Below are 17,849 nucleotides of genomic sequence, written 5' to 3'. Positions count from 1 at the left end.
AATGCTTGGTTTGCCATAATGTTAATATGCTTGTAAATGAGATTGCCCCCATAGCTCTCTCAAATTTTGGAGACTTTGCATATATCCATGTTGAGCATGTTCCCATGTTTACTCCGCATATTCACCATATCTATTATGATGCTTTGCTTAACGCTAATGGTGATGTGCAAAAGAGATGGACCATTATGATGGATGATGTGTTCATATACCATGCACACACGTTCTTTGCTTTGCCTATTGTGTGTGTAGGTACAAGAATGCCAATGTCAACCTCGATTGAGCACGAGTTGACAAAGAGAGCTCTAGAGAGCATAATACAAGTGAGTTCAAGATCGAACCCGGCTCTAATACCTTTCCCATGCTTTGCATTGAACATGCCGAACAATTTCTCTTTCTTGTGGTTCTTTTGCGAGCATGATGATGTGATTCTTACCGTTGGTGTTGCCTCGAACAAGTTGACCAATTGCTCTTTCTTTTGGTTTGTTGGCACGCACGGTTGTGCAAATTTCTACTTGGTGAACTTTTTGGATGATATGTTGTGTGTTGCACCAAATATGAGGACCAATTTCTCTTTCCAATGGTTTGTGTGCACACATGTTGATGATATTTTGGACACTCTTCCGTATGTGTTTTTTCCAAATTCTCCACTTGTTGCTTCAAGGATGTTGAACAATTTCTCTTTCCGATGCCTTGAGAGCAACAATGAAAATGAGTTTATACATGAGATGGACACCATGGTCGTCTCACAATTTGGAGTTTTTGTGTTTCCACATTTGGAAGATGTTCATATGGAGTTCTTACACATTGACCTTGCACATGCATTATTCTTGATAAATTTGTGTTGTGCTAACGGTGTTGTGAACATGAAAGGACATGTCATCGATGATGTGCTCCAATATCACACACAAACATACTTTGTTTGGTCTTTGTTGTGTGAAGGTAAACGTGACTTGAGAATGAGCGTCAACGAATGGGTTCAACCCCATACATCTACTACACAAGATCTCTCAATGAGAGCACACCGACATTATGCCAAGGTGACCTCCTTCTACTTACGCTCTCTTGCTAGACCCGTGGAACATTGGCTATGCTTTGAGTGTTGTTTGGCTTTTCTTGTGCTATTCATAGGGCTTTTGACAAGCGAAGCGACATTCAAGTGTGGTTGTCATCTACCTCCTATACAAGTTCATGAAGAGCTATCGTCGAGGACGACTCTTTTTCAAGTGGGGGAGATGATACGGGGCGACCTTCGGTCTTCACCGCATCATGTGCTTCATCGCCAAGACGGCACGCTAAGGTGAATCTTCTCCTTTACGCGTGCCTCGAATCGCCTATTTGGGATGATATACTACTTCCTACCCCGTCATATGTTGATGATAGGAACCCGACGACAAGTACGGGGAGAAGAGAGGATGCCATGGAGACCCGAGGACGCAAGGCCGATGTCACGGAAGGATGGAAGAGAAGGAGAAAGAAGCGCTCGGACGCTCCAGGCCGGAACTTCCGCCCAACATCGCCGGAACTTCCGCCCTCGGCGACCGGAACTTCCGCCCTCGGCGACCGGAACTTCCGCCCCCGGCCGACCGGAACTTCCGCCCATCATGACCGGAACTTCCGCCCTCGGTGACCGGAACTTCCGCCCTCGGCGACCGGAACTTCCGCCCGTCGAGCTTCGACCAGATCTCAGCCCCTTTTGGCTTGTAACTTACCCCTTCGGCCCCCTACCTATAAATAGGCACCTACCCCCACCTTCATGAGGGAGAGATGATGTTTAGATGAATTGGCTTATGCCTCTATTATCCCTTTGTGGATTTGGGTAACCCCCACCTTAGGTTAATTCCTATTGTACCACCCGGGCTCCTTATCGAATCCTATTGTATCTCTTTGGTGACTTCTACCAATCTTGATCTTTTGCTTGCACTTCTACCTATTGGGTCTTTTGCTTGCACTTCTATTGAGTTTGGTCTTTTCACCCTTCTAGATTCATATGATCTTCGATTCGTCGATCTTTTTGCGGGACTTCTACCGAAAGGTCTTTTCCTTGCAACTTCTATCGAGTTGGTGGTTCGGGCCAACGAGGACAAACCGATTGTGTGTGTGCGTGTGTTTGTATCGAGTTCTTCGCGTTCATCCACTTCCCCGCGAACCCCCCTCCGCAATCACACTCACCCGGGTCAAACCGTGAAGATTGGGCACACCCTCGGGCTTAGCCCGCATCAGTGTCGATGTATCCAAAATGTGGTAGGGCAAAAATTTGTGCATGTAAGAGTTGTAAGGTGTCAAAAATGTGTGGTGTAGCATTGTCCCACACAAATGGAACAATCAAAAGGCAAGTATCGGCGGCAAAATTTTGGGCAAAATTGTTATGTGCAATGGCAAAGAGATGGAAACTTCTAGCTTGGGAAAGTATGGTTGGCGTGAGCCAAGTATGGGTATCCTCAAGTGTCAAAGCATCCATTTCAATTGCCAAAGATGAAATGAGAAATCCAAAGAAGAGCAACTTTATGAGTGACATGTGGCACAAGATGCATAAGGTGTCTCTCACATGTATGACATGGTCCTTGAGATTCTCGGAGTGTATGACGATAACATCAAGACATACAACGATCATTGTGCCAACAAGATGTTTCACGATATGTTGCAAAAGAAACAAAAGAGGTGACGAGGCATTGGACCAAACCGGAAGCTCGACAAGACAAGCCGGAAACACACGAAAGCGAAGGCGTTTGGGAACATAGCCTTTGGTGTGAATCCCATGGGTTGGATCATGTATCTCGTCCGTGTTGGGGTAGCTCTCAATTGCGCGTTTCGTGAGCTCATGCTCCGTGGCGGTAGAAGTTGTCATTCGGGTACCTATACACACAAAAGAGAAAACAAAAAGCGTGTGTGTTTTGGTAGATGAATACATCATCCATCATGATGTTCCATGTCTTGTGCACATCACCATTAATGTCAAGCAATATAGTATGAAAAGCATGGCGATGGTGCATATGGCAAGAAGGTGTATTCATGGCATGTGGTAACTCATGATCATCAAAAATAGAGAAGGCTATGGGGGCCATCTCATGGACAATGAAATAAGCATTTTTGCATACCAAGCATAATAAAGAGCAATTGTTCACAATCTTGGATGCAAGGATCATGGAATGGTGTAAGCATTTGGGGCAAAGCATGCGGAACATGTTATCATCGTTGTCGACAACCCTATGGAAAGAGCTAGTGTTCATCAAGGGTGTCACAACACAAGCATGATCATTATCATTATCATTGCAAGCAAGCGGGGAAAATGTGAAGCTCTCATAGCATGGCATGGTCATGGTATCACAAGCAATCAATTTCACATGATCAACAATGTTATCAAGCAAAGCATCACATGGGAAAGTGAAAGTAGCATGTGACGTAGCAAAAGTATCATCAAGATCATGCATGCACTCATAAGTCATCATGTCCACTAGTGGGATCATGGCATCATCAACACCTATGTTGTTACCTTTGTAGGCCGACTCATTTGAGGTAGGTGTTGTGGAAGTAGGAGGATCCATGTGGTCGACATGTCCATCTTGGAGCAAGCATGGTGAGATATCATCATCTTCATGCACCATGTACATCATCTCCATGAGCGGGAACTCATCCTCCGTGGAACCTAGTGCAACATAAGAAGACACAAACGAGGGAGAGGTTAATGTGTTAGCAAAAGCGATGTCCTCCATGGACCTATCATCTACCTCTCGCAACTCACTTTGTGTATCACTCATGTCCTCCAAATGGAAGCACTCAAACTCACATATGGGGTGGAAGTCACTCAACTCACTATCATTCTCACTCAAGTGGGCTAAGTGGCTCTCATTCTCACATGGGATTGGTACCAACTCATCAATCAAGCATATAGGAGTAGGCTCGACTATCTCATCTCCATGCGCCTCCTTGGTTGAAGGGAAAATCCCATGCTCAACCATCTCAACTCCATGCGCCTCCGTAGGTGAAGGGAGAATCCCATGCTCACCATGCTCAACTCCATCGCCTCCCAAGTCATCCTCAAGCGGTGGCGCCGTAGTGATGAGGAGAGCTAGGCTCGGATCCACATCCTTCTTGCGATGGCCTTGGAGTTCTTCATCTTGAAGTGTGGGCGCAATAGGCATTTTGGGGACTTGTGCTTGTAGCTTGTCGAAGTAGAGCGTCTTGGCACTTGGCGTTGTGCATTGCCATGCCACGTGACCCTTGGCCTTGCACACCTCACATAGGAGATTGGGACATTCCCGTGGAGGGTGGCCTTGTTGCTTGCACTTGTAGCATCGGAGTCCATAGGCACGTGACGAGGTAGAGGCCATTGTGGTGGTGGCACAAGAGGTGGAAGTCGCCTTATGAGGAAGGTATGCTCGATGTGCACTTGCCATCCTTGGAGTGGTAGGCACCCTATCATGGTGTTTGTCGCCTTCATGTCGAGGCTCTCGTCTTCGTGCATCATCACCATGTCTTGATGAGTGTCGTCGAAGATCCGTGGAAGGTGTTGGTCGATGGCGCTCATGAAGTGGCTTGTGGCAGCGAGGCTCATGTGGTGACGTATGTCGATGTAGACCATGAGGTGGTAGTGGTCGACGACTATCATGAGATGGTGTGAGTCGATGACGGTCCTTGCCATGCCGAGATGATGGCTCATGCGACTTGGCATGTTGCTTGCGGCGCCTTGTGGAGCTTGGAGAAGAGTGTCGATGACGCTCATGATGAGGACGCTCTTGATGCTCCATGTGATGAACTCGCCGTAGATTATCATGTGCATAAGCACTCTCATGGTGGCGCCTCGTGGAGCTCGAAGAAGTGTGTCTATGGCGATCATGTTGGGGACGCTCTTGATGATCCATATGATGGTGCCATCGTTGAGGTCCTCTATCTTCATATGTAGCTCCATTGGCCAAGTAGGTGACTAGGTGAGGCTCCGCCATGGTGTCGATGTCGTAGGCGTGGCGCTGCTCCACCATGTCGTCCATGCTTGATGAGCCATTGTCGATGTAGAGCTCGTCGAAGTCGTCCTCAAAGTGGTGCTCCACCATGTCGTCCATGTCGATGATGCTTGGGAAGCCATGGTCGTTGTCGAGCTCCTCGATGTCGGAGATGTCGGTGATGCTTGGGGAGCTATAGTCGGAGCAGAGCTCCACATGTTCCTCCACATCCGCGGTGCTTGAGGAGGTATCCTCCTCGAAGTGCTCCATGTACTCCTCCGTATCTTCATCTTCGCTATCCATGTTAGCACGATGGTATCTATATGGTGTATGTTAGTGGAAGGAGACTACCTCGCACTCTTACCAAGGTAAGATAGTATTGAGGCAATCCACCAAGCCGAAAGCAAGATCAAGTGTATCGGGAACACACGCAAAACCACACGCAAAAGCTAGAAAATATGGTGTTAGGCGAGTGTTGTGGAAAGCCAAAAGACAAATCCAAGATCGAGTATGTTGTTAAGAGTGGTGGAAATCCAAAAATTCAAATGTTGATGCGAAGATCACTATAAACACGGAAAAATGATGTGGAACACACACACGAGATAAGCGGGGTTAGTGCAACCAAAAGTGAGCGGAAAATTGTATGTACGGATGCTCGGTGTCACACTAACACAAGGAGAGGCAAAGCTTTGGTTGCAAAAGGAGAGACAACTAGATTCACACGTGACCTCTCTTCTCGTATATCTCTTTGCTTAAAAGCTTTTTCTCTTTTGTATATGGTGGCACTTGCACTCGATTGTATCTTTGGTGGCACTTGGACACTTTTGTATGTATGGGCGTATGGATGTATGGATGTATGGTGCTACTCGCACTCTTTTTGTGTTTTTGGGGCTTTTTCACGCACTATGTTAGCGTTAGCCTCGCTTTTGCTATCTTGCCACACGAGTGTTTGCTTGGGTGCCTTACTCAACGCTACACACACACCTCACAATGCGGGGCCACGTGCAATGTCTCGCAACACTAGACAAGCAATGCTCAATGGGATAGATCGCAAAAGGAAGAGGGGTTACAAGGTGACAGCTGCAAGTTATACCTGCGATGGTGGTGGTGGTGGTGGTGGTGGTGGTGGAGATCGCCGGACGTCGAGGTCGAAGGAGGGGCGATGCTGCGCCCGGTCTGGGGCCCGGTTGGACCGGATCCTGGACCGGCCTGGCCGGTTGCGCGGCCGGTCGACCGGATTCTGGGCTGGTGATGAGGTCTACGACCCCGTGTGTGGCCCGATCTTGCGGATTGACCTCGAAACCGAAGGGGGAGATGGGAAAACGCGAGGAACACGAAGAACACCGGTACTCACGCACGCACACCAACCCGATACACCCGATGCTTACCTCCGTGGCTCGATGGACCACGCCAATAGAATCTCCGTGGAAGAGACACGCGGTAGAATTCCCCGGAGAGAGATTGGGATTGGAGAGGAAGAGCTTGGGGAAGGAGAGAGAGTAACAAGTACTAGAATCTCCTTCAACAAGATCTAAGTCAACAACCAAGGTGCCTTGATTACAGAGGGATGATACCCAAGGGAGACTAAGCTCAAAGTTAGGGTTTGAGTTCAAAACAAGTCTAAAAAGCTAAAGGGGTGCTTGGGGTGCTTATATAGTCGTACAAGGCGTCACAGGCCGAAAAGGTAAGTTCGGGCCGAAAATATAACTTAAGTCGTGCAGGCCGGTCGGGAGGCCGGTCAGACCGGGCTCGTGACCGGGCGGGCCGGTCCCGACCGGGCTCGGGACCGGGCGGCAACCGGACGAGGCTCCCGGTTCCCTCGGATGTGGCCCGGATGGCACGAGCGCAAAACCCGGTTTCGACCGGGCGGCCCGGTCGGGAGGCCGGTCGGACCGGGCCGTGAGCCGGGCGACCGGCCGCCAGGCCGGTCGGACCGGGTTCTGGACCGGCCGTCCATCTTCTCTTCCTTGCGCTCTTCGGGCGACTTCCGGTCCAGGCTCCGGGTCCATCTTCGCGTCCAGCTGGCTCCTCTCCTTCCCTTGACCTTGGCTTGTCCTCCTCTCCGTGGTCTTGATGCTCCTTGTACCTAATGACACATAGCACGTCGGCATGAGGTAGCAATCCATCCAAAGGTGTACCAAGATCAAGGGTGGTGAGGAGCGAGTTCACCTCATCATGTAGAGCCTTGGCTCGGGCTCGTGTCATCGGTCCTCTTGGGGGACTAGTTGGTCTTGATGGAGTGTCGTCGGTGAGCGGGGCTACATCATCTCCCCCTTGGGAAAGAGTCGTCCTCGACTCGTGGCCTTCCTCATCTCCATGATAGGGTGACAAGTCGGAGACATTGAACGTGTTGCTCACCAAGTACTTGGAGGTGGGGATGTCGATGACGTAAGCGTTGTTGTTGATGCGTTTGAGGACCTTGAAGGGACCATCTCCTCTTGGCTTGAGCTTCGAGTTGCGTTCATGGGGGAATCGTTCCTTCCGGAGGTGGATCCAAACGAGGTCGCCTTCTTGAAATATGCGTTCCTTCTTCTTGGAGTTGAGGCGGGTAGCTTGACGAAGCACATGTTCTTGAATGGTAGCTCTTGTCTCTTCATGAAGTTTCTTGACGGCGGAGGTGCGCTTGTCGAAGTCCATGTTGATCCGCTCATGAAGAGGAAGCGGGAGTATGTCGAGTGCCGTGAGAGGCTCAAACCCGTAGACGACCATGAAGGGACTCCTTGACGTAGTCGAGTGCTTGGTGCGGTTGTAGGCGAACTCCGCGTGTGGAAGGCATTCCTCCCATGACTTCAAGTTTTTCTTCACGAGGATGCGTAGAAGGGTGGAGAGGCTTCGATTGACCACTTCCGTTTGGCCGTCCGTTTGCGGATGCGAGGATGATGAGAATAAGAGCTTCACTCCAAACTTTGCCATGAGCGACTTCCAAAGATAACTCATGAACTTGACGTCTCGATCCGACACAATGCTTTGCGGTACGCCATGTAGGCGAACAATTTCCCTGAAAAACAACGAAGCAATGTGTGAAGCATCATCGCTCTTATGGCAAGGTATGAAATGAGCCATCTTAGAGAATCTATCCACTACCACAAAGATAGAATCATGTCCATGCTTAGTGCGAGGCAATCCTAGAACAAAATCCATGCTAATGTCCGTCCATGGTGCATGAGGTATAGGCAAAGGCGTGTAAAGACCATAGGGATTGGAAGTAGACTTAGCTTGAAGGCATGTCGTGCAACGGTTGCAAAGGCGCTCGACGTCCCTCTTCATCTTCGGCCAATAATAGTGAGTGGCTAACATCGCAAGTGTCTTATCTCGACCAAAATGTCCCATAAGGCCACCACCATGTGACTCTTGCAAGAGTAACTTTCGAAGAGAAGAATCGGGAATGCAAATTTTGTTGGCTTTGAACAAGTAGCCTTTGTGCAAATAGAAGTCATCAAATCCTCGGTCAACGGAACACTTCTCAAATATCGGAGCAAAGAAAAAATCGGAAGTATAGAGTTCTTTGATCTCTTCGAGTCCCAAAACGTGAAAATCCAAGCGAGTCAACAAAAGGGTGTTTTTGCGGGAAAGAGCATCCGCCACTACATTGTCCTTGCCCTTCTTGTATTTGATGACATACGGGAAGGACTCAATGAACTCAACCCATTTTGCATGACGTTTGTTCAAATTGTGTTGGCTTTTCAAGTACTTCAAAGACTCATGGTCGGAGTGAATGATAAACTCTTTTGGCCAAAGATAGTGTTGCCAAACTTCAAGAACACGAACCAAAGCGTAGAGCTCCTTGTCATATATAGGATAGTTGAGGCGTGCGCCATCTAACTTCTCACTATAGTATGCCACGGGTTTGCCCTCTTGCATAAGAACACCACCAATACCAAGCCCACTTGCATCACACTCAATCTCAAAAGTTTTGGAAAAATTTGGAAGAACAAGAAGGGGGCTTCGGTAAGGCGTTTCTTCAACTCATCAAAAGCATTTTGTTGGGCTTTTCCCCAAACAAACGGAACATTCTTCTTGGTAAGCTCATTCAAAGGGCAAGCAATGGTGCTAAAATCTTTCACAAAGCGGCGATAAAACCCGGCAAGGCCATGAAAACTTCGGACTTGGCCAACATTTGTAGGAGTAGGCCAATTATGGATGGCCTCTACCTTGGAAGAATCAACTTCAATTCCATTAGCGGAAACCACAAAGCCAAGGAAAACCAATTTGTTTTGAGCAAAGGTGCATTTGGGGAGGTTAGCATAAAGCTTTTCATGACGCAAGATGCACAAGACTTCTCTCACATGTTGCACATGGTCCTCGAGACATTTGCTATAAATAAGAATATCATCGAAATAGACAACCACACTCTTGCCAATGAGAGGACGCGAGATGTGATTCATGAGGCGCATGAAAGTTGATGGAGCATTGGATAGCCCAAATGGCATAACAAGCCACTCATATAGACCAAGTTTGGTCTTGAATGCCGTTTTCCATTCATCACCAATAGCCATGCGGATTTGATGGTAACCACTACGCAAGTCGATTTTTGAGAAAATCGTGGCACCACTAAGTTCATCAAGCATGTCATCTAAACGCGGAATGGGATGGCGGTAACGGACGGTAATGGCATTGATGGGGCGACAATCCATACACATCCGTTGCGTCTCATCCGGTTTAGGCACAAGAATCACGGGAACCGCACAAGGGGAAAGGCTTTCTCGAACGTACCCTTTAGCGAGGAGGTCTTGTATTTGGCGTTGGATCTCCTTTGTCTCTTCGGGGTTGGTGCGGTAGGCGGCACGGTTTGGAAGCGGAGCCGGGTATGAGGTCGATGCGGTGCTCGATGCCTCGAAGCGGTGGTAGTCCATGCGGGAGCTCGTCGGGGAAGACATCTTGGAACTCCTGCAAAATAGACAACAAAGACGAAGGAATTGTGGTTAAGTCGTTAGTCTCCGAGGACGGTCCCTTGCAAATGAGGACGTAGTGCAATATGGTGGATGGGTTTGCTTGCACTTCTTTCCACTCGCTTTTGGTGGCTAGGAGGACGCTCTTTCGGTCACTCATATATGGCTTGTGGCGCTCACTCTCCATTTGGTGGGTCGCTCCCTCACCTCTCAACTCACTATGGTGGAAGTGGTGTTGTGCCCTCGCTAGAGCCTTCGCATTGTCGGCGATGATTTGACTAGGAGTCATGGGGCGCAACTCGAACTTCTTGTCGTTGACCTTGAAGGTGTATGTGTTGGAGAGTCCATCATGTATAGCCTTCTTGTCATATTGCCAAGGGCGTCCAAGCAACATGTGGCACACCGTCATGGGTACCACGTCACACTCAATAGTATCCTCATAGGGTCCAATCTTGAAATTGACGGTGACGGTATGTTGTATCTTGACGTTGCCCTTGTCACTCAACCATTGGATATGGTAAGGGTGAGGATGCTTGCGGAGAGTGAGGTGGAGCTTCTCACATAACTCGGTGCTTGCAAGGTTATGGCAACTTCCACCGTCTATGATGACCTTGATCGACTTGCCACCAATTCCGGCACGGGTTTGGAAGATGTTGCACCGTTGTTCTTCCACATCATGAGGTTGCGTAGTTAGCACCCTTGTGACCACAAGTGAGGGACTTGGGTCATGCTCACATAGGAGAGGATCTTCTCCACTTTCTTGCTCATAAGCTTCTTCACTTTCCACGGCGGCTTGCACAAGGGCTTCATATTCATCCTCATCAAGCGTCTCGATATCACCATTCTCCATAGTGATCATGACCTTGGTGTTCTTGCACTCAAACGACTTGTGACCTTGGGTGCCACACTTGAAGCAAGTGACACTAGAGGGTCCCGTGGATGCCTTAGAGGAAGCGGTGGAGGAGACCGTTTGCTTCATGCGACTTTGGATAGTCGGCTTCTTGGATGTTGTAGAGGACACGTCGGCCTTGGCGCTTGTAGCATGAGGAGTGGATGTAGTAGAAGGAGTCGATGTAGCGAGCTTGGAGGTGAAGTAGGTCTTGGCCTTGGAGTACTTGATGTCCTCAATCACTTGGCGCTCGGCCTTGGACGCTTGATGGACCAATTCAACCATGTTGGAGTAAGGTTGGAACTCCACAATTCGCTTGATGGGATAGTTGAGGCCATTGAAGAAGCGAGCAATGGTTTGGTCATCGGACTCTTGGATGTTTGCTCTCATCATAGTGAGCTCCATCTCCTTGTAGAACTCCTCGACGGTCTTGGTACCTTGCTTCAACTTTTGGAGCTTGTTGAAGAGGTCGGTCATGTAGTGCGTGGGCACAAAGCGAGCATGCATCTCTTTCTTCATTTCTTCCCAAGTTGCAATTGGAGGTTCTCCCTTCTCTTCTCGAAGAGTGAGGACTTGCTCCCACCAAGTGTTTGCGTAGTCCTCGAACTCAAGCGACGCCATAGCCACCTTCTTGGCACCGGAGTAGTTGTGGATGCGGAATATCTTGTCGACCTTGAGTGCCCATGAGAGGTAGGCCTCGGCATCTTCTTCTCCCTTGAACTTTGGCATGGTGAACTTGAGGCGTCCAAACATGTTCTCTTCATCCTCCAAGTTTCTTCTACGAGGAGGTGCACCATCATCTCTTGCGGCTTGAGGAGGAATAGGAGGTCTTCGACGGCCAACCATAGCATTGGGTTGGTGTTGGAGGTGCACACTTGTTTCACTTGGTTCACGGTGATGATGTGGTTGAAGATCTTGACGAGGTTGTTGAAGATCTTGACGAGGTGGTTGGCGACGCCCAAAGATGGCCCTCTCATCTTGCTCATGTGGTGGTTCTCCTCTTCCACGTTGGTCATGGCGAGGATGATTGCGAAGATCACGCCTCGGTTGGTCTTGATGTTCATGGCCTTGAGCATCACCATGTGGCTCCATGTTGTGGGAGATGTTGTCATGCGGGTGGCCGTCACGCCCATGGTGGGCATGGCCATCCGGTTGAGGACGATCTTGTGGAGGACGTTCATGTGGACGAGCATGGCGATGTATTTCTCCTCGCCTAGAGTTGGAGCGAGAGTCTTCATGACGAGCATGTGAGCGATGCGGTCGATGATGGTCTTCATGCCTTGAAGAAGAGCTTGAGGATGAACGGTGGCCATGAGAGTAGTAATCGTGTGATGAGCTTGAGGATGATGAAGTAGAGCGGTGTCGACGATGACGACCCAAGTTGGTGATGGCGCGCTCGAGGCTATCCATGCGTCGCTCCATGTTCGCATCATTGGCCGCCATTTGACCATTCAAGTTGTCCGTAGCTTCGCGAAGGAGAGCCAAGTCTTGGTTCACAACGGAGAAGTTGTGTGCCACTTCATCGTATTGCTCATCGATGCGCGTCTCGAAGAGGGTGAGTTGCTCCTTGAACTCTTGTCGTTGCGTCCATAGGTTGTGTTGAGTAGCCAACCTCTCGGTGTTGCGGAGGATCTCTCCCTCCCTTGCATCATCTCCGCTCCTATCCATGATACAAAGACAAGCACTAGGTTGTGTATGTTAGTGGAAGGAGACTACCTCGCACTCTTACCAAGGTAAGATAGTATTGAGGCAATCCACCAAGCCGAAAGCAAGATCAAGTGTATCGGGAACACACGCAAATCCACACGCAAAAGCTAGCAAATATGGTGTTAGGCGAGTGTTGTGGAAAGCCAAAAGACAAATCCAAGATCGAGTATGTTGTTAAGAGTGGTGGAAATCCGAAAATCCAAAAGTTGATGCGAAGATCACTATAAACACGGAAAAATGATGTGGAACACACACACGAGATAAGCGGGGTTAGTGCAACCAAAAGTGAGCGGAAAAGTGTATGTATAAGTGCTCGGTGTCACACTAACACAAGGAGAGCCAAAGCTTTGGTTGCAAAGGAAGAGACAACTAGATTCACACGCGGCCTCTCTTCTCGTATCTCTCTTTGCTTAAAAGCTTTTTCTCTTTTGTATATGTTGGCACTTTGCACTCGTTTGTATCTTTGGTGGCACGTGGACACTTTGTATGTATGGGCGTATGGATGTATGGATGTATGGATGTATGGTGCTACTCGCACTCTTTTTGTGTTTTTGGGGCTTTTTCACGCACTATGTTAGCGTTAGCCTCGCTTTTGCTAACTTGCCACACGAGTGTTTGCTTGGGTGCCTTACTCAACGCTACACACACACCTCACAATGCGGGGCCACGTGCAATGTCTCGCAACACTAGACAAGCAATGCTCAATGGGATAGATCGCAAAAGGAAGAGGGGTTACAAGGTGACAGCTGCAAGTTATACCTGCGATGGTGGTGGTGGTGGTGGTGGTGGTGGTGGTGGAGATCGCCGGATGTCGAGGTCGAAGGGGGCGTTGCGTCGCCCGGTCGGAGGCCCGGTCGGACCGGCTCCTGGACCGGCCTGGCCGGTTGTCTGTCCGGTTGACCGGATTCTGGGCCGGCTCGGCCGGTCGTAGGCCCGGTTGACCGGCTGCTCAACCGGATTTCGCGGGATGAGCTTTCTCTCTCCTGTTCTTCACGAAAACCAAGCCAAATCGACCAAATCGAAGGGAAACGATGGAATTGGAGGCTCAAAGTTGGGGAAATAGTAGATCAAGCACAACAACTCCAAATCCACGGACCAAAACCACTCAAAACGCAACCAAATCACAGATCGGTCAAGAGGCAATTTGGGGCTATTTTTGGGGATTTTTTGGAAAATTTTCTAGGGACGAAATCGGGTGGGTGGAGGGTCAAATCCGCGGAAACCAAAGGCTGCTGATACCATATGATGAGGTCTACGACCCCGTGTGTGGCCCGATCTTGCGGATTGACCTCGAAACCGAAGGGGGAGATGGGAAAACGCGAGGAACACGAAGAACACCGGTACTCACGCACGCACACCAACCCGATACACCCGATGCTTACCTCCGTGGCTCGATGGACCACGCCAATAGAATCTCCGTGGAAGAGACACGCGGTAGAATTCCCCGGAGAGAGATTGGGATTGGAGAGGAAGAGCTTGGGGAAGGAGAGAGAGTAACAAGTACTAGAATCTCCTTCAACAAGATCTAAGTCAACAACCAAGGTGCCTTGATTACAGAGGGATGATACCCAAGGGAGACTAAGCTCAAAGTTAGGGTTTGAGTTCAAAACAAGTCTAAAAAGCTAAAGGGGTGCTTGGGGTGCTTATATAGTCGTACAAGGCGTCACGGGCCGAAAAGGTAAGTTCGGGCCGAAAATATAACTTAAGTCGTGCGAGGCCGGTCGGGGAGGCCGGTCGGGCCGGAGCTGTGACCGGGCGGGCCGGTCCTGACCGGGCCTGGGACCGGGCGGCAACCGGACGAGGCTCCTGGTTCCCTGGATGTGGCCCGGATGGCACGAGCGCAAAACCCGGTTTCGGCCGGGCGGCCCGGTCGGGAGGCCGGTCAGACCGGGCCGTGAACCGGGCGACCGGTCGGCGAGGCCGGTCGGACCGGGTTCCGGACTGGCCGTCCATCTTCTCTTCCTTGCGCTCTTCGGGCGACTTCCGGTCCAGCTCCAGGTCCATCTTCGCGTCCAGCGGCTCCTCTCCTTCCCTTGACCTTGGCTTGTCCTCCTCTCCGTGGTCTTGATGCTCCTTGTACCTAATGACACATAGCACGTCGGCATGAGGTAGCAATCCATCCAAAGGTGTACCAAGATCAAGGGTGGTGAGGAGCGAGTTCACCTCATCATGTAGAGCCTTGGCTCGGGCTCGTGTCATCGGTCCTCTTGGGGGACTAGTTGGTCTTGATGGAGTGTCGTCGGTGAGCGGGGCTACATCAGCTGGGCCGGCCGGTCTGTAGCCCGGTTGACCGGGTGCTCGACCGGATTTCGCGGGCTGAGCGTTTCTCTCTCCTGTTCTTCCCCAAACCAAAACCAAATCGACCAAATCGAAGGGAAACGATGGAATTGGGGGCTAAAAGTTGGGGAGATAGTAGATCAAGCACTCCAACACCAAATCCATGGACCAAAACCACTCAAAACGCAACCAAATCATAGATCGGTCAAGAGGCAATTTGGGGCTATTTTTGGGGATTTTTTTTTTGGGGAAAAATTTTAGAGACGAAATTGGATGGGTGGGGGGTCAAATCCGCGGAAACCAAAGGCTGCTGATACCATATGATGAGGTCTAAGACCCCGTTTGTGGCCCGATCTTGCGGTTGACCCGAAATCCAAGGAGGGAGAGAGGGAGAGCGCGAAGAACACGATGAACACGAAGAACACGAAGAACTCACGCACGCACACCAACCCGATACAATCGATACTTACCCCGTGGCTCGATGGACCACGCCAATAGAATCAACCCGGGAGAGACGCGCGTAGAATCCCGGAGTGAGAGATCGGTGAGGGAGATGAATCTAGGAGTGGGAGAGAGAGTGGGTAGCACTAGAATCTCACACTCACAAACCCAATCATCCAACAAGGGTAGCCTTGATACAAAGGGGATGAAACCCTAGGGAGACAAAGCTCAAATCCATGTCTAAGCCTAAATCTTGTCTAAAGAGGTAAGGGGGCGAGCTGGGGTCTTATATAGGCATACAAGGAGACATGGGTCGAAAAGGTACAAGTTGGTGGGTCAAACCCGACGGATCCGGTTACAGGGCCGGTTGGACCAGGTCTGGGACCGGCCCGTCCGGTCCAAACCGGATCCTGGACCGGGCGGTGACCGGGCGGGGCTTCGGGGGCCCCGGGATTGCGTCCGGATGGCACGAGCGGAGAATCCGGTCGAAACCGGGCAGCCCGGTCTGGGGGCCGGTCAGACCGGGTCTGTGACCGGGTGGGCCGGTCATAGGGCCGGTTGACCGGGCCTGGGACCGGCCGGCCTTCCTCCTCCCGCCTCTTCTTCATCTTCCTTCCTTCTTTCTTCCTTCTTCTTCTTCTTCCTTCTTCCTTGCACCATGATGAATGGCTCCTCTTCCCTTCCCTCGCTTCCTTGCACCATGGGTGTTCCTCCTCTCCGGTTCCTCGATGATCCTTGTACCTAATGATATGTAGCACACCGATATGAGGTAGCATTCCATTCAAGGTATTGACGAGGTCGAGTATCGAGAGGAAGGAGTTCACCTTGTTGCGTGTAGCGTGGTTTAGGGTTGAAGGTCCACTTGGTGGACTCTTTGGCCATGGTGTAGCGTCGATGATAGGCGGGGTTGCACTTGATGGTCTTGAGGCGTAGGTGTCCGAAGGCCACCCCGCATCAGTCTACCACCAATAATTCCAAATTTCTCTAAAAGCTATGCTCTAATAAAGCCTTCTTCCGACTATCATCCATGGTTCGAGCATACTTGGCACAGTTTCCAGGATTTTAAGGCCTAAGTTTTTTGAACTATTCCCTAAATCCTACTCCTTATCATCCTTTTGTTATCGTACTTATGATGGTCTACTCCATCATATCATGACTCTCAAGTGAATCATATATGATTACCGACTCTACCATGAAAAGTAGACTTATATAACTCCTATCACTCTTCCTTACCTCCCATGATTGACTCATCATAGGTATATACTATCTTATATAACTTATATTCCTCACTTAACATCAGTCATCTGACATTTTAAACGACTCTTACTTAGTCAGAACATGTCTTGGTATACATCTTCCAATAGGATATCTTTCTTATGGTTGTATTCTCTCTTTGGACTACCATGGATTGTATACCAACTGTGGTCTAATACCACCCATTATCTTAAGCTCCAATGGTGTTCTAGTTATTTGGAATGAAGCAAGATAACTAACTAACTTTACTTAAGAAAAATAGATAAGAAAGATTGACTCAAGTGTGTCAGGATTATTCTCAAGTGAATACCCATCTCAAGTCATAAGAATAGTTGGTTTAGCATAGTTGACTTAGCTAAGACTACTTCCTATAGACACTACCAAACCTATAGGTCTCCTTTAAAGGGTTTTAATCCTAGGGTCAAAGCATTTGCTCTGATACCATCTGTGGTGACCCAGCATACCACTGCATGGTGTTGTACACAAGTCGTTGACATAACACAAGTGAAACACCGTTCCACTCATATTACATCTCTTAGAGTGGTACAACAGAAACATATGCGAGTCCAAGGTATGTCTATAGAAGGATACACAAACGGTTTACAGAAGATCAACACAGCCTCCTACTTTACAGTGAGGTAAAACTTCAAATAAAGTTCCAGAAGAACGACTCGTAGTCTAACTTATTGCTAACTCAAGCTAAAGAGCTACTTGGCTTGCTATAGACATCTAGCTACTTAGGTGCTAGGATTAGGGAAATGTTCCCTTCTATTACTAGTCTAAGTTTCCACTCCAACTGATGCAGAGGTTGACTCCATTGACTTCTTTGATTGGATTCTTTATCTTGTTGCAGTTGACTCATTTGTCTTCGAGTTCCACGGTAGTTTCTCCTTCGGTGCCTCCATAGCTAAGCAGGGGATTTAAGAGTGGGATGAGTACGAGCGTACTCAACAAGTTCATATTAGGAAATAGGTGTATCATGCGCTAGCTACAGCCATAGACCAGAAAGTCGTAGGCGAATGCAAGTTTTCGTAAACATTTCTTCAAAAGGTTTATTTTATTCTGAAAACTATGCACGTCAGTCTTCACAGGTTGACCAGAACTTCATGCAGTTCCTTTCCTGCCGCGTTCGCAGTTCCCTTCCCGGAACAAGGAGTGACAGCCACAATTTGATACACTCCGCAGAGGTGCGTTACTTTTCCCATAAGAGATCCCATCCTTTTTGCCATCCGCAGTGGACTTGCCCCCGTTCACACTTCCTTTGGTGTGAGGCCGGGTATGAAAATCCAAGCCCACACCGCCTTCTCCGCGACCCCGCAAACCCACCCTTTTGTCCATCCGTACACCCCCGGTAGACATCTCCCGATCATACGGCTTTACCCACGGTGTACTACGGACAATCCCTCATAGACGGTAGAGCCAGTCATCCACACGGATGGGGATTTAAAAGGCCAT

This window comes from Lolium rigidum, chromosome 2 (genome assembly GCF_022539505.1).
Source record: "Lolium rigidum isolate FL_2022 chromosome 2, APGP_CSIRO_Lrig_0.1, whole genome shotgun sequence".
Lineage (NCBI taxonomy): Eukaryota > Viridiplantae > Streptophyta > Magnoliopsida > Poales > Poaceae > Lolium > Lolium rigidum.
The sequence above is the reverse complement of the archived record's forward strand: the minus strand, read 5'-3'. Positions refer to the sequence as shown.